We start from the raw sequence: 16,633 nt of genomic DNA, 5'->3' as shown, positions 1-16,633 counted from the left end.
GGCAGATAATTAGGGAGAAACCACTTTTCAAAGGCTATTGTTTCAAGTTCTAGAAATTCTTTGAAATTCAGAACATTTCATATGGAACTGTGGAGATGTTTCCTTGTTAACAATCTTATTATCCTCCAGTTCTCACAGGGCCAATTATAGGTATGGACACACACACAGAAGCAGTCTTAAGGGCCAGATAATAACTAATAATCCTTTTTACCTTAGTCTAACAATATCAATTTGGGAGTGGAGATCAACAAAGTCAAAAGAATTGCTGATTATAAAATGAGTCATGACATCGATCCATTGATTGGAGATATAGCTGTAATTTTCTTTTAAATTATACCATGTGTTCAATTTAGCAATATTAGACCGTGATAATCACATGAGTTTATCCAGGTACTTTTCTATTTACTTTAGCAGCTATCTCAAGAGGATTGGACTATGGGAAATCAACATGAACACAGATTGCTGACAGACGAGCCTTGGGCGGAATCTTGCCTTGACAGGCATATAACGCTTGTAAAATTGTTAAGTCAGAAAATGGTTGCTGGGTCCGTTTTAAACCCAAGGGGATGCCAGATACCTTTTAAGCGTTTATGAGTTTGGGGGGTGTGTGTATACCTGAGAGTGTGTGAAATATGCTCATTTCGAAGGAACTCAGATGATTTCTTAGTATTGGTTGGCATATATATAACTCTACTAGAAATTATTTTGCCATGAGGAATGAAATGAGTAGTGTCAGTCCACCTAACAGAGGGTTCTGTCACCTTCTGCCGATATAAATGTTGTCTCTCCAGATTTGTGTTTTGCTTGATCCAGGTTATACAAACGCTTAAGAATACATGAATTTTGGCCCAGGCTGGTGGGGCTCAGTGGATTGAATGCTGGCTTGCAAACCAAAGGGTCACTGATTCGATTCCCAATCAGGGCACATGCCTCAGTTGCGGGCCAGGTCCCCAGTAGGGGGTGTGTGAGAGGCAACCACACATTGATGTTTCTCCCTCTACTTACCCTCTGTCTAAAAATAAATAAGTAAACAGAATTTTTATACCATCCGACTCCCATTTCATGAAGACAAAAATGACAATGTCACAGGAATTGATGAGTAAGTTTTAAGATAGAATAAAACTTTGATGAATCTCTACAGGGGATAAAGCTGTATCTCTTCTTACTAAATTTTAGAGGTAAAGGTTCGTGGCTCAAGGTCAATGTACTCTTAATGATACATTAAAAGCCTACAGACATTGCTTTGATTCTCTTCAAATAAGTTGGTATATGTGTAATGCTATGGCTATCTGCCCTTGAAAAAGTGGGCCAATGGTTTGAAAATGTAAAAAATTGCAAAGGCTCCATCAGTTCTGGGTTACACAGCAGATATGTGTAAATATAATCTTGGGATTTCATTGTTACTTTAATGAGCTGGTTGAGTGAGTGAAGCTCTGTGGGGTTTTACTTAAGAATCTACTTTTATTTGTTGCCCACGTTTCTAGTGGGAAATAACTAGGTTGAAGAAATGAACCAGCAGGCCAAATAGAATAATTATGGATTCAGATGAGGTTTTGATGCAGCATTTTCATGATTTGGTTGTATGGGACGTTAATAATTGTTCTGTGGCACAAAAGGCTTCATGATAGAACAAGTTTGGGAAAAGCTGAGCTTAGTAAAGTTGAACAGATTTTTACTGAATGATTCCTCAGAATTTTTTATATAATAATGTACATTTTGAATCTTTTAGAAAAGGCTATGTATCTGTGTATATATATTTTTAAGTAGGATATTGAGAAAGTTGGGTACCCCAGGTCTGGCATTTAGTTCAGTCATTAGCTGGCTGTGTGATTTGATTCCAGTTGGCCTCTCTTGATCTTGTTTTCTTTCTCTATTAAATTAAGAGACTAAACTAGATGAGCTTTCTGGCCTTTTGCAGCATTAAAAACTAAGTTTTTGTTCTGTGGATGGATATCATTAATCTTGTAGACATCAACCACAAAATGTATACTAAATATCATCAGCTTTTCTTAATGATAAGCAATGGATCTACAAACCATGAGTTTATCGAAACTCTTCTTTCGGCTGTTAATCAGCATTTTAAAATAACAAATGTTTACTGAGCTTTCTTCTTCTGTAACTTGGCTCAAAACAATTCATATTCGTTAACTGCTGTGTTCTAAATTCTTATTTTCAAGAATTGGGGTAGTAAATTTGTGTCAAGAAGTTGACTTTGTTTTAGGCTACCACCAGAAAGCAGCTTTCTTCTGAATTCAAAAATCTGTGATCCTGGCCCTTCCCTTAATCACCTTGAAATCAGTTCTATTTGGCTTCCTAGACCAGTCAATATCACACCCAGTGGCATTGCCCAAAGTGAATTAGAATCTTTGGTAGAAATAATTTGCCTTCCCAGGGATACTTGGTTCTAGGGAACAGATGGAACAATGTCATTCTCTTTGTGTTCCAAGGACAACATGGCATCTATATTCATGTAGGAATAGGCTGTGGCCCTTTCACTGTGGACTGATATCTCAGGGACTCATATTAGAATGTGAAGCCCCCTGTTTGGACTCACCATAGCATTACTTTCTAGGGTAATAAAGTTCGTTTTATTATCATTCTAGTGGTACAGCCACAAGATGGCATTCTTTTTTGTACATTTTTCTCTTTTACTTAATGATCTGCTGAGACATAAAGTATCTTTGAGGCACTCTTCATTCTTTCAGTTTATGGAAATAACTAATCAAGATGAAACAGGTGAATATTTCCTTGCCAATATCAACCGAAATGAATGAGCTGTTTTAGTTGAGAGGAGAATTATTCACAGAGCAATGTTTCAGCTTATTTATAGAAATTGCCTCAAAAATAAAAATCAAAGGAATCTCACACAAAGAAACCTTACTTTTTAAAGAAGAAAGAATAGAAAAAGAGTTGAAAATACCATCATATTGTATGTCTGCTGAAACTTAACGTTTTTTTAAGGAAAAAAGACTGACCAACACAATGGTATTTACTCTCTTCTTTTGGAAAAACCATGTCGATATTTACAATTTGGAGGATACCAGTTTATGGAAGACCAAGGATCATGGCTGTTTCACTGATGACTGTGATACTGCTCCAGACCTCCTGTCTCCGTCAGGCCAAGAATACGGCCTAGTTTATGGCTTCTGGTTCCTTTTCAATATTCACCCCACCATTCCCCTATCCTAAGGAAAACAACAATGCATATAATCAAGCACAAATATTTTTTTTTTCTGCTCTTTGTTGGGTCAGGTGATGATAATTAGAAAAGAATTACCAGTTGTAATTAAATACAAAGGAAAATTATATCAATAAAATGTTTTTCTTCTGCATTTCCCACACACACTCCTTAAATTTTCAGGGCCAACCTGTGGGGTAATCATGACTTTCTAGCATTCTCAGAATAACCACTGTGTGTTCCCCTTTGTCCCAGAACAGTATCCCAATCTGCTGGCATGCTGGCATGCTGGCTGCTGTTTCATCAGGAAGGCATTCTTGGCTTCTCATAGGCTCGAATGCAATGATTCCCTTCCTGGGAGTAATGACCCCCAAGAGTGTCCTGGAAATGGATAACCTGTGGACTGATCCGAGTGGGGTGGTGTTTCTTGGAACCAATCTATTATTCTTGTGCCTTCTTCTTAGTTTACAAATTGACTAAGGGTAGGGTGGGTTGGCGGGCAAGTTCTAAGGGACCTTAGTACTAAGGCTAACTTGTGGCAAAACTGTGAAGTGTTTGAAGAGAAGGAAGAGGAGGGTTTTTCTTCAATTCCTTTTTAAAAGTGTCAAAGTTCAAGGCACACACACACACACACACACACCCCCCACACACATACACACACTCTTCCTTGCTCTGTGTCTTTGCCTCTCCATGGCCTCTTCTGAATCCCGTTTTTATCCTCTACTAACAATCAATCCTTCCTAACATTTTATTTTTTTCTCTGTTATATCTACTGATAATAACAAACAGTATGCTCCCTCTCTGCATTATTTGCATCTTGTACAGGGCTTAAGACCAAAAGCCTTAAGAACTCTACATTAGCAGAGGAAAAAAAGATTATAGTAGAACATTCATTAGTGTAGGAGTTAGTACTTTGTGATTAGAGGCTTAAATTTGATGAGACAAAGAATCACTACTAAAAGTAAATCATTGTATATCAAAGAGACAATCATACAAGTTTGCTGCAGTACATTTTATGTAGAATTTTCTGTCAATACTACTTTTAGATCTGGAAACATGAGGCAGATTTTTAAAAAGATAATAATCCAAATGAAAAATTCCACTCTCCTCTCTTCCAATACATGTAAATGCCCTTTGTCTTAAAGCTTCTTCTTGTTAATATGACTGTCTTCAAAATAAGTACCTTATTTTGAGGACACTGGGATGGTATTGATAGACTGGCTATGACTTTTCAGGCACTTAACTGTCTTCCAAGACTTAATTATGGTTCAGGTCTTTGGTAAGGTTTACATCTGTTAACCATACTAGCTGGTTTCATGATCCCAAATATGTTCAAACAGGTTCCCACAGCAAGAGGGGAGCCAGTCGGCCCCTGTGGCATCCCTCTGTCATTGTTGTGTGCTATTTGCAGGGAACAGGCAGTGCCTGTGGCCATCATGTAATCGGCATTTCTCCTATGGCCACTGTCCAAAGAACACTGTGCCTCTCTCCACAGAAAGGCTGGAAAGGGTTCAGGGAGAGGCAAATGCAAGATCAAGGGGTTTAGAGAGACTTCCCCCAGGAAGGGGTAAAAATGAGGTCTGGAAAGACCAGGACTGCAAGGCGATATGAAGGAACCTGTAATAGTTGTCTGGTAGAGAGAAGGTTGTATATTAAATTCCTGAATGAAAGATAAGGTGGCTGTTTCCTGAAACAATAAGAAAGTCATTTTAAGATATGTTAAACATGTAGAACAAACCCCCCAATATGCTGATGAGCCTCTCCAGAGTTATGGTAACATTTGAAAAGATGTTGCAGCTATTCCCTTTAGAAATCAGTCACCTTAAATTAGAACTCGACTATGCAAACAATTTCAGACTCTATGACATGAATTCAGAGGTTAGAACCGGCATTTAAGACTCGCCACTGGTTCCAGATAGAAATATTATTTTTCTAGCTGAGGAACACGGCCTTTTGGCCGGCAGAACTTGTGCTCATAAGCTGGCAACAATGACCCCAGTGTATGCTTAGTTGACTTCCCAGGTGACACAAACAGCTGTTGCAAAATCCCAGGCCTTTGTTCTTGCCAGACCACAAGTTACTGAGCCTGGAAAACAAAACCATGACCCATGGTGCACACCCACTGCCCCTGAGGCGAATACCGTGACACACACACAGGCGCACACATGCACGTGGGCACGGCATGGGAACTTGGACTCAGTTACCTGGCTGTCCACATCCTGGCAAGACTCCACCCCACCTGGTCTTGGCAGAATCAGAAGACGTTTTGGGAATCCTCCACTCCTTTCTCACCACTGTAAAGTTTATGTCCTATGAGGAGAGTACTGTTCTAAAATAACCCTATTTAACCTTCTTTAATTCCCTGTTTGCCTTATTTTCCTGGGACTGTGTTTGGGGAAGGTGCACATTCTGAGCCTGCTTCTTTTCTCGAGAGTCCTGGGGCTCTTTCAGATCCCTGCGGTTTGTGTGGGGGCCTTCAGAGTCCTGTGACTGTGAACAGAAAAGTGGGTCCCCGCAGCTCTCTGATTCTCTGATTTGGGACTTGGGCAGAGGAGGCCCAGTTTCTGGGTCTGTCTCTTAAGATGAGTACCCTGAAAATTGTAGGTAATTTTAGAAATTTGTCTCAGTCAGTATTAAGTGCTGGAAAATGACCCAGATGATTCAAACTGGAACTTGAGATGTAGGTTCAAATACTTCTTAGGCCCAAGCAGGTTCCATGGCCAAGAGAAGCGTGTGTGGAGAGAAAGTGGCCAGCCCCTGGGACCAGGCCTTGTCTAGCCAGCCAATTGTTGACACGGGAAGAGGTGGCCCAAGGTTGTTAGCTCTTCCAGTTTATTGCAGGAGAAGCCAGAAATGCAACTTTATAAATGACACCCCTGAGTTTTAAATACCAGCCACTGGTTCAAGCTGTAAAGACAGAACCAAAAATGGATCTGTGGTTCCAATAAGACATGTCTGCAGATTAGACTCTGAGCTACCCGGTCTGATGTGTAGTACGGGGAGACGCTACAGTATAAGCCTTTCTATTAATGCCCGAAATGGAAGTTTCTAACACTCTGCACTCCTACCCGCTGCACAAAGTGAACATTTATGCCCACCTCTGAGGTTCTAGAGATATAACATGAGGCTACTGCAAGGGTCAATATTCTTTGAGGGTTCTTTGTTATTTTAAATCCATGCTAGTTTTGCATTCTTTTCTATAATACATTTGTGTTTACTTCACTATAAAATTGTGGATTGCTTATCTTTGTGCCTACCATGTAACAGACATTCAATAAATATGTGTAAAATGAATGACTAGAGTACAGTTGTTACTGTTGGAAGATATCCATTGTTTCATGTACTTAAGTGTAAGGAATGTGTCCTAGGCTATAAAGTAACATCATCACTTGGTTGGTAGGTTACAGAGTTGGTGACATTACATCTTCAGGCAGCATTACTCTATTTGGATCTATGCGCCAAGTTCAACCCATGAAAGATGTCAGCGAGGTCCTGGGGCTATTGCTCTCATCATCTGAGTTCAGTCCCCAGCCTCCCTTGCCTCCTCACTCCCTTCCCCCCATGCATTTATGAAGCACCTACTATCTCCCAGGCAGGAAAGGGAAGTAAATGGACACACTATAATCCAACACAGAACGTGAAATCAGAGGTGCAGTGGTGAACTCTGGGGCCCTGGGTATGTGAGGGTTCTGCTCCCTGAGATGCACATTCCATCCTTTTCTCTACTGACATAACCCTTGTTTTGATGATCTATTGCTGCATCGACTTAATGGTTTGAAACAACCATAACAGCATTATCATTATTTCTCCTGTGAGCTGACCGGACTCACTTAGGCTGATTCTGCTCCAGGTTTCTCTGCTGTTCCAGTCAGACAGTGACTAAGACTAGACAATGACTGTGATTAGAGTCATCACAAAGCTTTTCTCATTTACGTGTCCAACAATTGATGGTGGCTACGGCAGGAATATCAGTGGAGACTGTCGGCCTGAACACCTCCCCGCTTGGCTTGGCTTCCGCACACTATGGCAGCTGGGTATGAAGGTCAAATCTCCCAAGAGGGAGTTGTTGGGTGGCAGCTGTATCGCCTTTGCTCACGTAGTCTGTGAAGTCCTGTAGTTTTACTTCCACTTCATTCTCTTAGTCAAGGCAGTCGCAATGGCCTGCCCTGTTTCAAGGGAAGAAGACATAGAACCACCTCTTGATGGGAGGGTTGTCCAAAAATGCATGGACATTTTTTAAAACCACTAAAACTTCAGCTCTCCCTTTGTGAGGCTCTGAAGTGTCTTCTGAAAGGGACATGGGAGCAGCTCCTTCACAACAATTAAGTTCTCGCTATTGCTGACAATGTCTTCCTCCTAGGTCGGGTCCCAGGTGGCAGGGAGAGGGGACAGCAGATCAATGGTGTCCGTCTTAGAACTGGAGGTCTGGAAGGGCCCTGGCCCGAGTCCCACAGTGGGGCTGTACACGTAAGCCACTGAAGTCACGGAGCGCTTAAAGCTAGAGCAAAAATGGTATACTTCCTGGAGCAGCCAATTAACTCAAATATTTGAGCAGAGAAAATAATTGAACTCCAAGGACTTTTAAAGCATTAACTTTGTATTAAAACAAATAGTAACCTGAATTTTAAATAATAAAAATAATAGTCAAGGCAGCTTTCACTTGCATAGGGTCCCTTGTGAGGCACCGAGCGTTTCAGTGTGTGCATTCGGTTTCCCTGTGTATGACATTAAGATTCCTTGCGGAAGAGCGGATGAAGCACCAGCTCGCTAACTTCACGGCTGAAAACCATGACTGGAGTGTCAGCTCTTCATGAAGGATTTGAGCTTAGGTCTTACTGATCCCAAGACACGTGCTCTATTCTTCATAATTCTCTATCTTCTAGGACATTAGAACAAGAAAATATTGGCTGTTACTGTTTTATGGAGTTGTTTTCTATTTGTTCTTTCTATACATTAAGCCTTCTTTTGGGAAAATTCTGCCTGATTCCATGTGGTCCTTGCTGTACCATCCATCATGTATTTCCAGTCTCACCGCCCTTGGGAAAATCTTACCCCCTCCTTGACTACAGAGCAAACCGCTTAAACTGAGCTGAGCCAAATCAGGAAACCCACCCTGCATTATTTTCCTATGCTGCTGTAACAAATGGCTACAACCTTAGTGGCTTAAAATAACAAAAGTTTATGCTTTTACAGCTCTAGAGGCCAAAGTTCAAAATCAGTCTCAGAAGGCATGGTTCCACCCGGAGGCTCTAAGGGAGAGCGGTTTCCTTGGTTTTCTCAGCTTCTCTAGACCACCTGTGTTCCTTGGCTCATGGCTCCTTCCATCTTCAAAGCACATCAGTCCAATCTCTGTTTCTTTTATTTTACCACCTTCTCTCAGACTCTGGCTCTTCCTGCATCCCTCCCTGATAAGGATCCTTGTGATTTTATTGGGCCCACTGGATAATCCAGGATGATCTCCCCGTCTCAAGCTCCATAATATAATCACTTCTGCAAAGTCCCTTTTGTTACGAAATTAACATTTTCACAGTTTATGGAAATTAGAACATGAATATCTTTGGGGGGAGGGTGCCATTTTTCTGTATATTACACAATCCTTCCAGGAAAGTAATCCATCCGAAGGAGGACATGTGACTGGAGGAGGAAACTTAAAGCCTTCCCTGGAATTATTATTAGGATGGGAAAAGTTATTTTTCCAGGGAGTGGCTAATCTTGAAGAAAATTACATTGAGGCTGCTGGCAACTATCTTGCTTGTTACATGGAGAAAAGTCTACAGCAGGAGGGAATGAAGCTGAGTGATTGAGAATTGTAGCCAAGAAATGAAAACAAAGGGCAGTGATGGTAATATTGGAGCATCTGTATCCAGCCACACTTAAAATCAGACTTAACTCTGATTTTTCAGGCTTAAGAACAAATTAGTTTTTTTTTTCTTAGCTACTTTGAGCTGAATTTCTAGTCTCAAGACTTCCCATGTATATTTTTTAAACAATGAAAAGGAGGTGGGAGCCAACCCAATTATTTTTCTACTTCTAAGGAGTATGATAACTATGCTTGAATGCAAATGAGGTTGAAACAGTCAAAATAAGTCTTTATAAACATCATTAAGTTTTGTTTCTTATCACTATACTCTACCAGATTACAACAGAGAATTAAAGCTAACTCCATTAAAAAACATGAATGTATAATCTCTCTCCCTTTTCTTATCTGTAAATATGAGACTATAATATCCACTTCACGAGGTTTGTTGTAAAGCCAAGTTAAAAAATTAAGGTATGTAAAGTTCCATCTGGCACACTTTTATTTTATTTTATTTTTAAAGATTTTACTTATTTATTTTTAGAGAGAGGGGAAGGGAGGGAGAAAGAGAGGGAGAGAAACATCAATATGTGGTTGCCTCTTGTGCACCCCCTACTGGGGACCTGGCCCATAACCCAGGCATGTGCCTTGACTAGGAATCAAACAGGCAACCTTTTGGTTTCCAGGGTGACACCCAGTCCATTGTGGCCCAGTTACATCAGTCAGGGCCCTGGGACACTTTTAAAGCTCAAGGAATATTCGTTTCTTTTTTTCTTTTCTTGGGGTTGAATTTAACAAAAAGAAAGTAATTCAGACTAAAGCCAGATAGATCACTCATGGAAAGACAAGAATTCTTGATTGTTTTAATGATGACTTTGAAACTGAGCCTCTGATGGTGTTTGTGGATTACTGAGACATTTGGAGAGACAAGCATATCCTTTATTTGGAATGAAGACAAGAAGTTGGGTCCAATCACCCCTTCTCATTCTTTCTAGCTCTGTGGGTCTGAACTTTTCCATATAGGACCTTTGAGCACAGTCAAATAATTTATGTAAGTCAAGTCTAGTAAAGTGGAAGCAAATACCCTTAATCAATTTGAATATGGTGTTTATCTGCTATTATCCCAAAGCATGTCTTCTCTCTAACAGGTTTATATAATGCTAAAAAACAGCTAAATACTTCCCCCATTAAAATCCAACGTGGATAATTTTCAATGACTAGCTGTTTTAAGAAACACACAATACTTAACATTTGTACAACCATTCAGAAAATTGATATTTATAATAACATGGTATGGGTGACATTTCAACATCATAATTGCCATGGCAGACTCTCTCTGATGACTTCTTGCTTAAAGTTCTTTCCAACTCCAACTCATGTTCTGTGATCCTAGGGTGGTTCGTGTTTAAATATAAGCCATGGTTTATTTAAATTTTGAACTTGCCATTTCTTTTGATCTTAAAATCAGCTCTATAAGACCTCACTTCAGGGTGAGAAAGTATCTCTCCCAAATATATACTCCCCCAGGTTTCTGATGCTTGGTATACCTACAAAGAGGGAGCAGATTTCTCCCACCGTCTTAAAAAATCCTTTCAAGATAGATAACCCTGGAAGAGGTAATATCTGACCTTAATAAGAAATCACCTTGTCCATCCTGGTAATGAGTGGGGGTGAGATTCAAGAGAGGAACCTAACAAAGAGATGGAATGAGGCCTTGAAAGAGTGTTTTTCACTCATTCAAACATGCATTTCTTAAAGAAAAGACAATCCTTACCCTAGAACCCATGTAGTTTGCCTCTTCATTTACTCGTTGAACAAAACTTTTATTGAGCAACTGTTACATGAAAGACACTGATATAAAAAGAAGTATCAGTACTGAAGATGAGAATATAGAGGACTTGGGGGCAATGGCTTTACCACGTTTTTAGAACCACAGGAACCCATCATTTAATAACATTTACACAGATGTCTCATACTTAATGCAGCTGCACACTGGGCTGTGTGTGATGGACTCAGACCCCACCACCCTGGGTGGTATCTTCACACCGTGCAGTCTCCACAGACCCAACTTGAACATTTTTGCTCGAGGGATCGAAATGAGCACCCGCACTGAAGGACATCCCTCTGTATTGCTGCTGCATGCAGCTTGGCTGCTTTGCATTGACCCTTAATCATTTAGAGGCCCGACCACAAACATAGCCATCCAGACTCAGGATTCTTGCAATGGCCATGATGTTCCACAGCAGGAAATGGAGTGGGGATGGGAGGCATTCTATCTGGCACCAGGGTTGCAAATTGAAATGTTTACAGAAGCACGTGCCAACAAAGTACTTAAATGAAGTGACACAGTGGAGACCGAGGTGAACCGTACTATACATGGTCCATCCGAAGGAGACAGTGGCTTTTCAACTCCGGCTCGTTGCCCACCAGATGTTCACATTTTCCAAGAGAATCCAGAAATCTGTATTTTCATGAGAAGAGCTAATTCAAATCCTTAACACTTGGGGAGCCAAACAAGATACATTGATGGGCTGGCTGTCAATTTGAAATTTCTGATTTAGACCTTTCTGGTTTTAGACCTTTCCTGAGTATTTCATTCATGGACTACGGTTATTTTTTAATATTTATTCCATATAACTGTGGTCAATCTTATAGATTAATATGCACAATAGAGGAGGGATTGAGAGATAAGTAATAAAGGGTTCCAAACCCAAACACCGTTCTATAAGATGCACTAGTTAGAGTAACAGTGCAATTAAATCACATGCATCATGTGTCATTCATTAGTGATGAAATTCGCCACTTACTACATCACCTTTGGTAAGTTACTTAATGTCTTGGTTTCCATTTTTTCATCTGTAAAAAGGGGATTTATTAGAATCTACCTTAAAAGTTTGCTATGAGGTTAAATGACATAATGCATGTAAAATATCGTGCAGAATTAATGATATATGCTGTTGGAGGTATGAGGGGGACCCAAAACTACACCCGTCTTCACTGCTCAAGATCTGAACAAGTTGAAATATAATAAACTTATTCCATGGAGAACTAAAATATCACCATTATCAATGGTAAGGTTTAGATAGTAAGACGCAACTTAGCATGACCAATGAAATAGGCTTTCTAACTCCCTATCTTTTGTTCCTGGCCTTGGGACAATCTACTTCAAAAATTTGCTTCAGAGGGGCAGACACTTAACTAATTGTCCCTGGTCCAGATTCAGAGAAAATAGAAAAGGCTTGCTGTCTTTGTTCATGCTCACTTTCAATCTATCAGCTCCACTTAACCAAGAAATGTAGACAAATGATAGTGTTCCACCTCACAAAAGAAGGGTCAAGGTTGGCACGAGAGGCCAGGAATATCGAGGGGAAACCCTTTTCAAGGGAAAAAGAAGCAAAGAGCAGGGAAGAAATACTTTCCCTAAGATTTAGTAAGTGGTGTGTATTATTATTGTTATTATATGGAAGCCTGACAATCTTCAGTTTGATAGCCTTTTAATGAATTGCAAAATGAGCCCTGCCCTATTGTAGTCAAGGTATCCTCAGACTGGAATTTTGCAAACTGTGCTCTGTAGGATCCTAAAAGAGGCGCTGGGAAAAATGGGTTCCAGGCTCAAATAATTTCAGGAGAAAGTAAAGAAAAAATAGATTTCTTCAGCACAGAACGTCTTATAGTCTTTTATATGCTAATGTGCATTTGACATGTTGTTAAATATATATAATGAATGCCTCTATTTCAAACTCATTTGTTCTGGGACACTTTTCTCCTGGCATATTTATTAACATTTCAGGAACAATGTTCTGTGGATGATGGTTAGAGAAAAGCTAAGTGAGATTAATTTTAAATCAGCCAACTTATCCAAACACTTAAAAAAAAAATTAACTATTCTGTATACGTCAACTTACTACCCACTTAGATGAAACAAAATAAACACATTGGTAGCAAAGGACATTTTGTAAAGTGCTTTCGTCTGAAAAACATTGCTTTTTTTTTTTTGACCCAGAGAGGCAAATAAGAGTGATTAAGCTAATTCTCTTAGGCCAAGGCGTATTCTTTTGTCCACTCTGGGTCACCAGAGGCCTTTGCCGTTACCACGCAGGCTGCCCTTGGCGTAGGGAGGGCCATGACATACACCTTCAGACAGGAGGCAAAATTTGAATTGTAGGACCCATCGTATTTGGGTTTCTTAAAAAAAACAAAAGATTCTTAAAAAATTGTTTTTGACCCGGCAGTTTGTTGGTTTTCTTCCAAAGTGTTTTTCTTTTATAATAATAAAAACACTGGAAGCCGTATGCTTCTAATTTTTTAAAATAATTCTTGTTCCCAAATGTTGAATTAAAATTATTTATTTAAATAGTAAATTCAGAATATTTCCGGTCTTATGTTCTGTTTATTCTGTTTACTCTGGCTTTGGACTTGGCAGGAATAGAGGTCTGACTGGTTTCTGAAACTAGGGACAATGGTTCTAGTAGTTCGTTTATATGACACGACATTTCAGCCTTGGTGGTCTTGTTAATAAAAAGTACAGCAGTTGATATTTATGATGTGTGTATCAAGCACATTATTTTATTTGATCTTCATAAATGTCTTCTGAAGTAGATGCAATTATTTTGCCCCTTTCGTGGATGGGGGCTGCGGCTAATAGAGAAGCTAACTAGTTCCCGAGGCCACCCTGTTTGTGTGAAGCAGTGGCTTGGTGGGAACACAGGCCACCTCCACTGCAGTCTGCCCTTTAACCTCTATGTCCAGTTGAAGAGGATGAGGAGATACAGTCCTTAAAACCCATCTGGTTCTTCAAGGTCTTTGCAGAGTCATAAATTTGTGCGAATCCAAACATACTTTGTTCACTGTTCACCTGAATGAGTCTATGTTTGGTAATTTCCGGGGGTTTTCTCAAAAATTTAAAACCTACAATGTTCAAACCACCCTGGAAGGAGAAGATTAATACGAAGAAAGAGTTAGCTAATGCTGTTAAATTGGACCAGCATGAGTGGCTGAATAAAAAAGGAAAAGACTAGTTCTGCTAGGGATGGAATGTGGCGTGGATGAGAAGGCAGGCTGTGTTCCTGGAGCTAAGGACATGGATGCACTGCCTGGCAAAAATCCACGCTGCTTAGAGATCCTACCATTTGCAACAGCATGGTGGACCTTGAGGACACAATGCTAAGTGAGGCGACTCAGCAGACAAAGACAAATACTGTGTGATATGGCTTATACATGGAATCTGAAACAAGACAGAAACAAAAGAAACAAACCGAAAACTTGTAAAAGCAGAGAGTAAAATGGTGAGAACCATGGGCATGGGCAGGAGTGGGAGCTAGGTGTGGGGTGTAGGGGGCTGGGGAGATGTTGAGAGTATGTGCTTGTAGATAAGTAAGTCCTGGCGATCTAATGCACAGTACAGTGATTATAGACAACAAAACTGTATTACAAACATTAAACTTGTAAGAAGGCTAGATTTCAGTTGTTCCCAGTGATTTAATACAAGAAATGATAATTATGTGCCATTAACTAATACTACAGTGGCAATCATATTGCTGTATAAATGTGTCAAATCAATGTACGTGCACTTTAAACTTATGCAATATTGTATGTCATATTTATTTCAATAAAATTAGGTAAATAAAAAAAAAATCCATGCCATTTGGGAACATCAAGGATACTTTACAACGGAGGCCACGGTGAAATAAAAACAGCAGAGATGCGAAGGACTCAGATATCTGAAAACTGGCTTCAAAATATTTGCCCCAAACTATGATTTATTGTGCCTGGGGACCTTTACAGATGTGCCAACATTTATATTTCATCTGATTTGAGTCCTCAAAGGGCGCATGGTCACAAGTGAGAATAAATTACCTCTTAATGCAGAACTCTTTTCTCCTTCATTTGAATAAAACGGGGTTTTTGTTTTTTTTTTCTTTCTGTTGTTACAGCTTGAGAAATGTTCTACCATGTGAAATAGATTATGCTCTGTGAAATCAATTGAAAGTATATTGAAGCCACATTGCAGCCTGGCATGGCGTGTTGCTTACTTTTGGCGGGGAGGGGTGAATTATAGTTCATTTTAATAATCAAATACTCAGGGATGAGTATCAAATTTGATCTATGCTCCCAGGTTCTCCTTTTCTTCCTTCAACCCCTGCTGCATTGAGCCCAAAGGTTTTCAAGTAACCTTGAGTTTTTTACTAAAGCTACTAAATGAGAGGCTACATGCCTGAAAGAGAGGCCCTGCCTTCACAGGACTTGCAGTCAGATGGAGTATCCCATGGCCATGTACACATGAAATACCTCTCCTGCCAAGGAGGACCAGAGCAAGGGCTCTGACAGAGAAACAAAACTGGGTGGAACCCAAATCAAGCAAAGTCTAAGTTGGCCTCAGTGTATGAAAGAAGGTGTCACAAAGCAGGAGACATCTGAGATTGTGTTAAAAGATAAGTAAGATTTTGAATGTTAGAGAAAGTATGAGGTAGGAATTTGAAGTTTGAAAGCAGTTTAAATCAAAACAGAGTGGTGAGATTTATAGGTAGTTAAAAGTTATACCCACAGTTAAAGGCACCACAACTCTAACTGAAAAATCAAAACAAAACACAGACACATTTGTTTCAGATTCAGTCTATGGATTGCTAGTTTTCTATCTTTTTGTGGAGGATCAAAAAAAGTATGAGCCCACAGTAAAAAACTCCATTCATCACACAAAGCTTTGATTCTGCTTTTTTACTGTTTTTTCTTAAAAGGTGAGCAGATAATTGGATACCCACAGAACTTTAACATAGTTTTTAACAAGATAAAAACTGAAAAAATGCATAAAAACAGACAACCTGAAAAATCCAAAACTATGCAGAAACATACAAACATCAGAAACTCCCATTAATATCCTTAGAGAGATAAGATTTTGCATCCTTGTAGCATGAGCAAGGTGCTGTTATAATAGGCATAAAAAAAAAAGAAATAAGAACTGTTAAAAATTTTTTAAAAGTACAGCAGATATAAGAAATAAGATTAATGCTGTGAAGTTGAGAAAACTCCTATAACACTCTTGTTGAAAGGGAAAATCAGGAGTTAAAGATTTTCACTTCAGTCATAGTTGATAGGCTTAAGTGATAACGCAGGTGGAAAGCTGTTATTCCAAGAACTAGAATGTGTGACTGCAGTCAAGCCAGGAGTCAACCTTCGTGCCGCAGAGGGTCTGGAAACAACGGAGATGGCCCCTGAGCCTTTGTTTTCTAGGGAGGGAGTGTCCGTGATGCAGATGAAGAATTGTTGATCAACAGATAAAGAAGTGCTAGGAAAATCACCACCTGATACAAGTCTTATCCAATTAACATTTTTCCAAGCCCCTTATCTACCTTTTCTTCTCCTATAAAGAGGTTGGTTGGAGAAGAGATGTTAAGAGTTTTGAGGATACATAACCCACCATCTTCTCAGATCATGAGCATCTGAATGAAGCACCCATAAAGATTCAATTCTTTTCTCTACTTATCGGTTCTGAGAGTGACAGGCAGCATGGACACAGACTCTTCTGGTTTCACTGTGAATCTCCCACTTCTGACCTCCCCATGCTAATACTCTCTCAAGGCCCATAATTTGAGGTGCTCAACAAGGGAAAAGTTTGGAGATACAACAGAAAAATAAATTATTGGAATTCAGAACTTTTCAGC

This window comes from Pteronotus mesoamericanus, unplaced genomic scaffold, assembly GCF_021234165.1.
Source record: "Pteronotus mesoamericanus isolate MK-2021 breed Mesoamerican mustached bat unplaced genomic scaffold, CSHL_Meso_final contig_116, whole genome shotgun sequence".
Lineage (NCBI taxonomy): Eukaryota > Metazoa > Chordata > Mammalia > Chiroptera > Mormoopidae > Pteronotus > Pteronotus mesoamericanus.
This window is presented reverse-complemented; position numbering follows the sequence as displayed.